The following is a 14,141-nucleotide window of genomic DNA, read 5'->3' as shown; positions in this document are numbered from 1 at the left end:
GTAAGCCTTGGATGGATATCCCAGAATCGAGACAGAAGGGCCATTTGAAAGGACTGGGAAATGTCCATTATATAGGGCCACATAAATATCACAGGGATTCTGGAAACAGCATCACAGCCACAACAGCCTACCTACCAGATCCCAGTGAGGGAGAACAAGGCAACTGGGGTCCCAAGCCATTTCCACTGGGACCAGAGTGCTCCTGTAGGTCTGGGGAGTCTCAGAAACCTCCAGGGTGTGCAGACTTGCATTGGGAAGCATCTCTCAGACCATCAGGGGCACAGCTGATGTGGGCACCTACCCACAGCTCCATGGAGCCCACACTGCACTTCCCAAGCCTCCAGATGTCCCCCACCACAGAGCTGGAAGCAGATGGTCCAGAGTCACTCCAATGGAAATTAATGGAGTCAGACTATCCACACACTTCTTTTCAACCATAGAGAAATATTTTCCATGAGTCAAACACCAGATGTGTTTTGTTTATGGGGCAATTTAGCACTTGCGAGGGTAAGACACTGAAATTGGAGAAGAGTCGAGCTTGCGTTTCAGGCAGAGCCCAAGCACATTCCAGCCGCCTGCAGTAAAACTATGGGGTATCATTTCTGAGAAGGAGCCTGGTCCTTGAACTCAACGCTTCAATACCTCCCAGGGAGAAAACACATTGCTTCCGCAAGTGACTCAATGTCCTTTCCTAGAGGTTCAGTTTGTGACTGTGCTGGTTGAATTGGCAGGGGCTGTGGAGATGGGGAGGGATGAAGGAGGAGGGACGCTAACACTAAAACAGTGGAAAGGTTCTTTGGGTTCAAGAACAGCCAGAAACGAACTAAACTGGCCAGCACAAAATTCTCTAAACCAGTGATTCTTGACATGTGGCTCCCAGGCCAACATTAGCACCCAAACAGACTTTGTAAGAAATGCAGATTCTCAGGCACTGCCCCAGACCCATTAAATCCAGTCTCCAGTGGTGGGACCCAGTGGTCTGTGTTTAACACATCTCCAGGGGAGTCTGATGTTCCATGGAATTTTGAAGCCACCTCTCCAAACAAACCCCAGAGGTATACTTTACACATAGCTCTTGTACAGCTTTATGTAAGTTAGTTAAGCGCCCCATGATTTGGTGTCCTCATCTATAAAATGGATTAATGGTAAGACTCACCCTCTTCTTAATTTATTGTGAGGATAAAATGAGGGAATTCAGCTAAAATGTTTAGAACTGCAACTTGCATGGTATACAGCATCAACAAACTTTTGTTGTCATCATCTTTATTATCTGCATTTATACTTCCCATCAGCTGTGACACTAGCTGGCAACACTCATATGCACTGTACTCTGTGCACTTGTTATTTGCCAGGCACTGCTCATGTGACTTCATAGGGCAAATGGATAATGTTGTGATTGTAAAAAGTCCGTTTTTTCAGTATTCATTACCTCCATTCATTCATTCATTCATTTATCCATCCATTCCTCACTGTTCGAGGCATGGATAACAAAGCAGACATATCAGAGCCTTCATTCAAAACCCCACTGTGATGTGTATAACCCAAATCCACCAAAGTCTCATCACCTCTGGTTTCTCCTGAGCACCCTCAGGACCCCACACAGCTCCTGTACCTGCCAGGGCCTCACCCAGCTCCCCACACCAGCTGCCACTCTCCACTCAGAGCCTGCCTTTGCCTCCTGCCTCTTCTGAGTCCTTTCTTCACCCCCAACCCTTCCACAACACTCACCCTCATAAGAACACGGGTACTTGTTTCCTGGCCAGCAAGGCCCACTCCCTTCTGTGGTTAAGTGCTGCTTCCCTTGGCCCTGAGTTCCTTCTTGACAGGGGTCTCAAAGCAGTGCTGCCTGACCTTGGGGCAGTGGCAGGATGGCTCTTTTCATTTTCTAAACAGTAGTTTCAGGCATGTTCATGCCACTAGGGTGTGGAGCAGGGTAGATTCAATATGTTAGTAGGTAGTCAGGGTATAAAGACATTATATTAACAATTCAAAGGGCAAGCTATGCATGCAAGTGGGAAAATTTTAGAGCTTCCAGGCTCTCATTCACTCTCAAGGGTGACATGATTTTAAGGCCTAACATCCTAAATGTCCAAACACCTACACAGACTCTTATTTACACAGACTCTTATTTATCCATTTGTTCAGCTAGTTTGTGTATCTTTATGCCTGTAACTGGAAGATCACAGGTATGTAAGACAGGCCATTTGGAATCTGCGAAATGAAGTGTCAGTGTTGTCTCCAGACACCCACTAAGGCAGACAGTGTAGAACAGGGGTTTGAGAACTGCACCCCATGGGCCAAATACAGCCCAGTGCCTGTCTGTACAGAGTTTTACTGGAACATAGCCATGCCCATTTATTTATTGATCGTCTCTGGTTACTTTTGCACTACAGGGGCAGAGTTGCGTCATTTTGAGAGAGACCATCTGGCACACAAAGCCCAGAATATTTACTATGTGGCCCTTTAAGAAACAAGTTTGCCAAGTCCTGGTCCAAAAAGCAGACCTTACATAGCCTGGCTTAGACGAAATCCAGCTGGGCATCGTGGTTTACGCCTGTAATCCCAGCACTTTGGGAGGCCAAGGTGCGAGTTCAGGAGTTCAAGACCAGCCTGGCCAACATGGTGAAACCCTGTCTCTACTAAAAATACAAAAATTAGCCAGGCATGATGGCACGTGCCTGTAATCTCAGCTACTTGGGAGTGTGAGTCAGGAGAATCGCTTGAACCCAGGAGGCGGAGGTTGCAGTGAGCTGAGATCACACCATTGCACCCCAGCCTGGGCAAGAAGAGTGAAACTCTGTTTCAAAAAAAAAAAGGAATCCAGCTTAGCCTTTCCACCAGTCTGGTCGATTGGTTAAGTTATGGAACAAAAATACCCTGTTTAGTCTATCTGGGCTGAGACTCAGCACAGGGGTTTAACTAATTGTATACACATAATTGTACCGATACTGTAACAATTTAAAAATTAGCTAATGAGTATGCTGCTTACTGAAAGCCCAACACAGCCTCAATCAATGTCAAAGAAATGCAAATTAAAATTAAAATGAGATTCTATTTTTCACTTGTTTGGTTGATAGACAGCAACAAGTTTGTTAATGTATAGGAGGTGAATGCCAGGAAGTAGAGATGAAGAATTCACGCTTAGCAATGGGAGTAAAATTGGTGCAGCCTCTGTGGCAAATACTTTGCTAATATCTTCCAGAGCTGTAAATGCACGTACTTTCTGACATAGGGATCCACTTCCAGGAATTTATCCTACAGATGTGTTTTCAAACGTGTTCAATGTCATCTAAATATATTCATTGTGGAATCGTTTATAGTAGCAAAAACTTGGGTGAGGGTGGAAGTTATCTAACAATAAAGAATATATAAATAATTTCTGCTATGTGCATACAATGAAATACTATACAGTTCTAAAAAATAATAAACTAGACCTAATCCACCTCCTGAGGTGAATAAAAAATATGCTAGCTTGAATGGAAGATGTACAGAATATTCTCTAAGATAAGTCATTAAACAGAAGAGAAAGGCATGATGTATGTGTGTGTGTACATAGTCAATGCCCATTGGTATAAATGATGGACACACACACACACACACACACGCAAATACTTGAAAATGGGTAGAAAATTTGGATATTCTACAAACAGGAAACTCACAACTATACGTGTCCCTGGAACGGGCACCTGAGGGTCTGAACTAGATAGGACACTACCTTTTGACTTTATACTCTCTTATTCTGCTTGATTTTTTAAACAATGTGCAGATTTTGTCAGTTTAATTAATTAAAAAATAATAAATTAAAAATTTCTTAATCTTAAAGAAGAACATGTGGCTCTAGGTCTGACAACAGGACACCCCAAAACCGGAGTCCTTGTGTGTGTGGGGTTGGGGAGGTATAATGCCATTGCTGTTAGCCTGAATCACCTTCCCCAAGACCCCAAGAAAATAGTGACCCTAGCCAGGAGCAGGCCAGCTGCAAACTCTCAGGCCACTCCCTAACTTACAAACTCTCAAGTCACTGTTTACGAGAAGCCAGTGTTATTAACAGAAAAGAAAAATCAATAAACCATCTTGGTGAGAGCTTTGGAGTCGGCCTAGGAGGCTCTGGATTCTGGTGACACCTCCAGCAGCTGTGAGATCACCATAGGGGTCATACCAAAGCCCCCACATCTTGTTTCCTCACTAGCAGAAGCAGGGATCACACTGCCCCAGTCACAATGGGCTGGGGATGGGCTCACGTTTATCCAGCACAGATCCTGTGCAGACTCTGTGCCAAGCACATTACAGGTCACAGGCTCTACTGCATTTAGTCCTTATGGCAGCTGAACTGCTATTCTCATCTTTCTGATGGAGAAATCCAGGCTCAGGGAGCCATAAATCAATCATCCAAGGTCACAGGGTTACTAAGTAGCCATCAGGGCACAAATCCAGGTCTGTCTGTTTCAGCCTGCAACAACTATTATATCCTGCCTTTAAATTAAATGAGATAGAATGAGCTCATCCACCTAAAATGTCCTCTTAAATAGTAGTTACTCAACACATGCCATTCATTTCAATGTTACACAGATTCCCAGGGTGCCGGGATAAAGGTGGCCAATGGTCAGGACCCACCAGGTCCAGCTTCCACATAGCCCCGTGCACTTCCCCCGCTGGTATGGCTGGCTACAGCAGCCTAAGTTGCCTGCTCTTGGCCCACCAGGCCCTTCCCAGCCAAGTACAGCATGCCCAGCTGAGGACCCTGGGCACTGCAGCAGCGCCCTTGTGCCCCTTCTCGGCCTGACCATTATTCTAGCTCTTCTTCCAGCAAGCAGAAGCCTCAGCTTTAATACCCACGCCAATTGTTCTTCCATCCATTCTGTGTACAGATCTGCAGTCCCTCTCCATCTATATCTATCTCTGTGTGTGGATGTCTCTTTCTCTGTATCTCTCAGTCTCTCTCTTTCTAGCTCCTCGTGCTGTTTGTCTGTGCTGTCTCTATCCCCCCGTGCCTCTGTTTGCAATCCTGTCTCTCTTTCTTATTCTCACACATGCACACCTGTGTATGCATATGCACGTGCACACACACACATACACACCAGAATCAGAAGAGAGATTTCAGTCACCTTGGTGAACCATATCTGGCTTCCCTCCCTTCAAACTGGGAGCTCAAGCCTGCTCTGGCTGACGAGATAGACCCCAGCCCAGAATGCATTCAGAAAGAACCAGATCAAAGTGAAGGATTAGACAGGGGGTGAATGTGCAGAACTAAGAGATCACATTTCCCCAGAGAGAAAGAGAAGGAAGGAGACAGACAGGAGAAAAAGGGCTTACAGCTCGTTTCCTTTTAGTCTCATGTGATTCTCCCAATATCTTTTGCCATGAATCCCCTTTACTCAAGTTAGGTCAAAGGGTTTTTTTTTTTTTTTTGTCTTGACTATGGAACTAATTAAAAAAATTAAAGACTCTCAGCCTCATTAGTTGTTCACAAGACACTGTTTTGTGGAATGACTGGGATACCCACAATGTTACCGGGTTATTGTTAAAAAGCAACTGCGCTTAAAAACATAGCTCATAGTATTCTAAACTATAGTATAAAATGTATGCACAGTTTATTTTTTAAACACAGCAATGTGTATATGTGTATATATGAGTGTGTGTGTGTGTGTATATATATATATATAGTATTTAGTGTACCTAATGATACATAGGAACTAAGGCAGTCGTTTCAGTTTCTCAGTTTAAAACCAATGCACCAGGTCCTCTCTTGAGCTCTTCTCAGTGGGTGCAGCCCTGTGAGGGCACACAGAATGGCTCACTGCTGATCCTAGAAGGAGACTCACACACTCACAAAATGCACATATACAAAGTACACAGACACACAGATTATACCCATGCACACACACAGTTCCACAGAGAAAGTACATACATACACACACAGAGTACAAACAAAGTAAACATACACGAAGTATGTATGGTCATTCCTGAATATCTGGGTGGGATTGGTTCTGGGACCTCATGCAGATACCAAAATTCACAGATGCTCAAGTCTCTGATATAAAATGATGTAGGATTTGCATATCACCTATACATATCCTCCCATATACTTTCAATCATCTCTAGATTGCTTGTAATGCCTAATACAATGTAAATGCTATGGAAATAGTTGTTACACTATATTATTTAGGGAATAATGACAAGAATAAAGGTCTGTACACGTTCAGAACAGGTGTAATTATTTTTTCTGTATATTTTCAATCTGCAATTGGTTGAATCCATGAATGCAGAACCTACAGATGCCAAGGGCCAACTATATGTGTGGACACATTACACACATGCACATAAACACACACAAAGTACCCACATACCACACACATGCACCCATATGCAGAGAGATTATTAAAAAGTCCCCAGGTACCATTCAAGGTGTGTTCACACCTGCCATAGTAGCAACAATTTCATGAGTGCTTATCAATTTTCCTAGCACCCCTAGGAGGCATGGTCTCATCATCAACATTCCCTTTTTTCTTTTTTATTTTGAGATAGAGTCTTGCTCTGTCACCTAGGTTGGAGTGCAATGGCGTGATCTCAGCTCACTGCAATCTCTGCCTCCCAGGTTCCAGCAATTCTCTGCCTCAGCCTTCCTAGTAGCTGGGATTACAGGTGCCTGCCACCACACCTGGCTAATTTTTTTGTATTTTTAGTAGAGACGGGGTTTCACCATCTTGGCCGGGCTGGTCCTGAACTCCTGACCTCGTGATCCACCTGCCTCGGCTTCCCAAAGTGCTGGGATTACCGGCACAAGCCACCACGCCTGGCCAACATTTACTTTTTTAAAGGGAAATACCTTACCTGGGCCACACCTCTAGGACACAGTGGAGCCAGATGTGAGCCCATTTCTGTTGAACACCTCCCCTCTTTGGCCAACTCCAGGCTGCTCTCTGTAGGTGAATGTGTACGAGCACTCATGCCCTGTCACAGACAAGCCATCTTATATATGCGTATCTGCCTGTGACAAGATCTCAGCACATTGTACGTCTCAGGGTATAGAACAGTGCTCAGTACACTCTAGACTGCTGACACCATTCCAGATTTATTGCATTTATTTAAAAACAACAAACATTCTCAATTATTTCTACACTGTTTGGGGCCATAATTTACTCAGAGGTATGAGCTTTCAAGTTTCTCAGGGATTGCTTCAGAATGTCAGATCTAAAAGATGACTCCCATGTTAGTGAATATGAAACACCCATTTGTATTTTTCATTTTTATTTTGATTTAATTTTCAGACAATTCAACTTTCTCCCCATGCCTGAGTGCCTAAATTCATTTCACTTGTCAAAAGAGACAAATTTTCATAATTACAAAATAAAATATGGTGGCCCTTCTTTGGTGACCGCATATTTCACGTCAATTTTTTTTTTCTAAATGAAAATGCCTTTCCTAGTCTAGTTGACTTACTTCTGACATATTTTTATTCTGTCTCTGCTTAGAACAGACAAGGGTACAGACTAAACATTCACTCATGTTTTGTTATGTTAATGAACATCTGTAAAAAGGCAGATGAAATTTCACAACCCAGTCTGTGATGCTCACACCTTCTTTTCTATAATTTGCACTAAAAAAGTCAATGTTCTGAGATTATGAGCTGTAACAAGAAATATGCCCTATACCCTAATGGTTCTCTCTGCCTTGACCAAAGAGCCTTAAGTCCTCCTGCTGAGCTCTGTCAAGGTGTTCATTTCAGAGAGGTCAGAAACATTTAGGGTTTTCTTACTGTCGCTGCTAGGTACATGCACAGGATATTGTGTGTGTGTGTGTGTGTGTGTCTGTGTGTGTGTGTTGGGGGTGGGGAGGGGAAGATTCTTAATAAAATATCACTTTTTCATTTATAAAAAAAGTATGTTCTGCATATGAAAGTTTTGAAAAAAAATTATCACAGGAACAGTAAAAACCAGAGAAAGACAGCCTATAGCCCCACCATCTAAAGCAAAACACAGCCAACAGGTTGAAGTGAATTCAGATTGTTGTTTCAAAATTAAAATTTGCTTTTGACTCAGTTGGGCTCTGGAATACTTAAAATGAATGATTTCTCATTAGATGAAAATGAAGATGGAAAGAAAACATTTTATTTTTTGAGCCTGTTCACTGGCACTGCAAATTTCTAACTCACAGGTTGTTAAGATGCCCAGTTTAGTCACCAGCCCCACTCCTCTACTCCCTTCCCCCGAAACCTGGACACAGACCACTTCCTAAGGAAAGTGATGGAATTTAAAACTCAGTAGCCAGTAAAGGCTGACAAGGGCAGAACATGAGGAGAAACTATGGAATGAGGAGAATATGCAGGGCAAGGTGGGACATTGGAGGGTGAGCACTTTCAGGAGCAGACTTAAAGAGATAGAAAATATTCTTGATGCACCTGCACACACACACACGTTTATACAGACACCCCCTTTGTCTTAGATCAAGGCCCCTAAGAAACAGACTCTGAGCTGGAGATGAGCGTCTGGGAAGCTTCTTAGCTAGTATTTGTGGGATTGCCACTCGTGGAGGAAAGGCATGAATGCAGGATCAGGCGCGAGGGAAGCTGAGTCAAGAGGGTCTCAACAAAGCCTCAGTGGACCCCACAGGGAGCTGTGAACCCAGGATGACTCTTCGGCATTGTCCCAAGATAGTGTGAGAGGCCAGACCTTTCTAGCTCAAACATCGACCAGTTATTGGATGTGAACTGTCCTGGGTGACATGGTGCTCTTCGGCCCAGGCAATTCCCGAAGCAGGCTGATGTCCAGGGCTGGTGTCAGCCATCCTTCCAGCATGCTGCAGCACCTGCTACACTAGTAGCTCACTGGGGCAATGCCCCCTTCCCTGAATGAAAAGACACACAGGTCATCAGACCTTCAAGATGCTGCTGCCAGATCATACCCAGAGCTCAGAGGCAGAAATCAGCAAGAGGCCATAATGACAGAGAGACTCAAAGGCTTTTACTCACAAGCTGCCAACTCAGCCCAAAAACAAGGGGGAAGAAAAGGAAAAAAAGGCACACCCACATTGCACAATGCCTAATATTCGAATTAACATGGTAGTTATGTACAACAGGAGGCAACCTTGTCTTGGGATACCCTAAATTTAAATTAATCCAGAACTCAGATGTTCACTGCCACTACAGCTATACTGACAAATCTGTGGCTGGTAAAACTCAGTATTTCTCAAAAATAATGACTGAAAGAGCAGACCTCTCAATCCCATCACTGACCAGACTCTCAGTGTCCCCAGCAGGGTTCTCAGCTGACTGTGCCGCACTGTTTATCAGGTTTCGGGACGTTAGGCCAAGGAAGAACTATGAGTAGGCACCACATGCTGCCAGATATCACATGGAACTCTTCTCTCCTACTCTGGCACTTGACTGCCTTCTTGCCTGATGGGATATGCACTATCATTCCCACCTTACAAACGAGAAAACAGAGGCCCAAAGTCTTGTCCAAGATCACCTAGAGTAAGTAGCACCAGAATTTGCACCCTATCCAGGACCCAGATAGCATGATCATCAGTGAGGCCATGCTTACACCCCCATTGCCAACAGTGTTGCTTCTCTGCTGTCTGAGCTGTGGCCTTATTTTATTATAGTCATTATTGCCTATTACAGAGGGCATGACTTTCCCTGCGAGCAGGGAATTGTAAGTCTGTGGTTCCCTAGCAGGGACGGTTGCTCAGTGTCTAAAGAATGACAATGTACAGCAAGACATGACATCTTACTTCAGTTTTGGAAGAATGGTTTCCTGCATCATTTGTCTGGCAACCTAACTATAAGGAAAGAATAGTTACCTTAAACCGCTTCTCTTTCGCCTTCTACACTCTGAATGTGTCCCTATAAACCTGAATAATGGGTCGTTTGACAGATTACTACAGCAAAGATAAGGGGAAAGAAATAAAACTCCACAAGAATTCCCTGTCGACCTAAACGCCATTCCTCTTATGAGGCCAGACCCAGACTATCGTCGGGTGTGACACTGTCGATATTTTAATACGAGGAAAACATGTTGTAAATACTGATTCTTCATTAAGTTAATTCACCAGACTGAGCCTCAGTTTTCCCATCTGTAAAATATGAGGCTTGGACTAGGTCATCTTTAAGACTCCCTCCAATTCTGGAATTATACGACCAGGGTCCACAGACCCCTATCTTCTTCCATTTGCCTTGAAAAAAGTGGAAAATATATAAAGCTACCACCACCATCATAATAAAATCACTACCCAAAACAACAACGCTCAGCTTCCCTGCGGTGTTTGGTGCCCCATAATAGAACACATTTAGAAAAATGCTTGTGTCAGAAGTTGTTTTAAAAAATGTTCTTGTTTCACTATGGATGCAGTAATAGAACCATTAGCAGACAAAGACCCAAAGCAAGCTGCAATACCCCCCCAAAGCTCATTGCAATGTTTAGACTATAAATTGAAATTAGAATTACAAAAATGGCACTCTGGAAATTATTTTTAAAACTAAAGACAACTGAAAACATAGAAATGGCATGCAACTCCGTGGTTCTGCGGGCACCCCCCAAGTTAGAATGTCTCAATTATGGCAACGTCGTCGTTACCCTCTCAACTAAAATTGCATGTGAGAGCGATATGATTTACATTTGTAGTTTATAAAATAAATTAGGCATAAAAGAATCTCATAATCTCAAATACATTTAGCTTACCAGATTTCATGAAGGTAAATGGACGTAGCATGTGATTCTTGAAGCAGCAAACAATGATATTAATGATTCATTAATATGTTCATTAGCAGAACTTTTATAAATGCATAGATATTCTCTGCCAGACAACTCTCAGGCAATGAATTAGCAAAACTCTCCAAGACAGGCCCCTTCCCAAAATTACAGGTCCTTTGAAAGGAGTGCTAAGGAGAAGACTGACAGCTAAGTTGCTAGGGTTTCTGACCTGCTGTTTTTCAGTATTATGCACACTGGCTGAGTCACGAAGTCAAGTGCATTGCATTCAGTGCCATGCACAACAGGTATGCTTGAACCAGTGCTTTGCCTTGACCCAGCCACTATCACCTCTTGGATAATGGATTGACTTATCCATTGGATAATTATCCACTGCCTGAATTTCTACAGTGGCTCCCTACTGCTCCCTCTGCTGCCCTCCTTACCCTTCCTCTACCCTTTCTCCATACAGCAGTCAGAAGGATGCCTTAAACGTGTGCCTTCATGCAACTTTCTCAGCTTAACTCCACTCACACAGGCAACACCCTCAAGGTGTACATGATGGGGCCCCATCTCATCTTTCTTACTTCATCTCCTATAGCCTTATCCCATCACTCATTTTGCTTCAGCTACATGGGCCCCGTTGCTGTTCCTGGAACTTTCCAGAAAAGCTCCTCCTTCAAGGCTTTTGTGGTTTCAGTTCTCTCTGCTCTTTCTTCATACATCCGCACAGCAACCTCCCTCATTTCTTTGAAGTTTTGACTACTAGGTCACCTTTTCTGACCACTGTCCTTAATAACATTACCTGCCACCCTCCCCCTGGCACTCTCACACCCTATTCCCCTAGGTGACTCTTTTGTCTAATAAAATGTAAAGCTTCACATACTATTTACTTATTTTTATGTTAGTTACTTAATATCTGTAATCCCCAGGAGGGCAGAAATCTTTGTTTTGTCATACTGTATCCCCAGGCCCTAGAACAGCATCTGGAGAGAGTAGACACAGAATAAATATGGAAGAGAAAAAAGGAAGGAACGAAACAAAGAGAAGGGAAGGGGAAGAAGGGAAAGTAAGGGGAAGAAGGAAGGAAAAAAGGGGGATGGGGAATGATTAGGATGACAGAATCATTAGGATGACAGAATTATGCTTTTCTCTATAATACTTTATACTATTATTAAATCATATTGCAATTTAATTTCAAAACATCTATATAGCAAATTACTGACATTTTTAGGTGGTGTGTCTTGAATTTTTTTTTTTTTTTTTGAGGTGGGGAGGAAAGAAAGTGTTGCTCTGTTACCCAGGCTAGAGTGCAGTGGTACATTCTCAGCTCACTGCAACCTCCGCCTCCTGTGTTCAAGTGATTCTCCTGCCTCATCCACCCAAGTAGCTGGGACGACAGCACATGCCACCATGCCCCACTGATTTTTGTATTTTTAGTGGAGTCAGGGTTTAGCCATGTTGGCCAGTCTAGTCTCAAACTCTGGACCTCAGATTCTGGTCTCCCAAAGTGCTTGGATTACAGGCATGAGCCAGTGTACGCAGCCTTGAAAATATTTTTTGTGTTCAAATTGGGGACTCAATGTCAATGTGTCATTGAGAATTGTAAACAAACACATTAAGTACACTATACCCTTGCAACACGCAGTTTTATAAAAATGTAAGTCAAGAAATCCTACAGTGTTCAATTCCAGATTGATAATAAACACAGAGAGAGGGGTTATGGATGACCGTGTATGAGCTCTGGTATATTTCCTCCCTTCTCTTTTTACTCGTCGTTCTTGTTGTCCAATCAACTTGAAACTGTGGATGAGGACACTCCTGAGCCAGTGAACAGATATGTTAGAAAGTGCTCTGCCTGGCCAGTGTTCCCTCCATGTTCTATGACATCAAGTCCAACACTTGGCCCATCTTCCTAACCCCGTTTTACAGGCCTGTTACTTATGAACTGTTTTCCTTCTTTCCTTTCCTTTCCTTTTCTTTTCCTTTTTCTTTCTCTCTTTCTCTCTTTCTCTCTCTCTCTTTCTCTCTTTCTTTCTTTTGACAGAGTCTTGCTCTGTCACCAGGCTGGAGTGCTGTGGCATGATCTCGGCTCACAGCAACCTCTACCTCCTGGGTTCAAGCCATTCTCCTGCCTCAGCCTCCTGAGTAGCTGGGATTACAGGCATGTGTCACCATGCCCAGCAAATTTTTGTATTTTTATTAGAGATGGGGTTTCACCATGTTGGCCAGGATGGTCTCGATCTCTTGACCTCATGATCCGCCCGCCTCAGCCTCCCCAAGTGCTGGGACTACAGATATGAGCCACCACGTCCAGCCTATGAACTGTTCCTTGTACTTTTCCCAGTACTTTTGGACTTTATAAGTCTAGATTCCAAGGTCTAGCATTATAGTCAGTTTATACAAATTCAAATATATGCACCCGACCAAAGAGGAAGGAGAGAAGAGGGGTTGGAGGGTTGCAGGAATGGGGAAGAGAGGTTGGAGAGTTGCAGGAATGGGGGACAGGAAGTCTTGGGGGAGACAGAGACCCTGGATGAACACTGGTGGGGGATGGCTCACTGGGAAACGTCATGTAGGTTCCCAGTGTGCTCAAAGGAGGTGACATATACAGAACTCTGTGAACAGTTCAAAGGACTGTCAAGGGTCATTTGGACTCCATGTGATATCTATTTTGTGCTCTGATTTTAGACCCTAAGGCTGGGGTTTGATTTGGCCCCAGTGTCTGTTTCATTTCCCAAGGCCATCTAGCCCTGGATGTATTTCAGTGTTTTCACCAAATCTACCGGCTTGTATCAGTGCCCCACATCCAGTCATTGTTACTAAGGGCCCAGCCCACTCTACACACACACACACACACACACACACACACACACACACACACACACTTGTTTACCACCAGTCTGAAATGGGTGAGGAATTCTAGGTGGTGAGGAAGAAAGAGTAGACATTGGAAGGTACCAGCTGGGCTACAACTGGCCAGGAAATCCTTAGTATACTTACAATAAAAGTACATAAAATAGAAGAACTTATTGAAGCAACACACCAAAGAAGTACCTGCTCAGCACCAAAGTTCATGAATGTGTAGAACTAGTAAGTGAAGCATAAATAAATGAGCAATCAATGAATAATAAACAGGGTATGCCTTTTAAAAACTGAGCTCTATAGCTTTCAAACCTGTTCTGGTTCATTCAAATGAGTTCCAGAACCTCCAGCCAATTCTAGTGACTTTGGAGATGCAACAGCATCCACCAGATTCCTTGGCAAAGCTAAGTCAGTTTCCATGTCCTGGCCACAACAACATCCAGAAAGAATGGCCTTTTTCATTTATCTATTTATTTATTTATGCATTCTATTCAGGATGCAATTACAATTTAAACTCCAGCTCATTTTGATGAGCTGATTTATTCAACAAATATCGACAGAGCAACAATTTTGTGTCAAGAACTTGTG

This window comes from Colobus angolensis, unplaced genomic scaffold (assembly GCF_000951035.1).
Source record: "Colobus angolensis palliatus isolate OR3802 unplaced genomic scaffold, Cang.pa_1.0 Scaffold207, whole genome shotgun sequence".
Classification (NCBI taxonomy): Eukaryota; Metazoa; Chordata; class Mammalia; order Primates; family Cercopithecidae; genus Colobus; species Colobus angolensis.
This window is presented reverse-complemented; position numbering follows the sequence as displayed.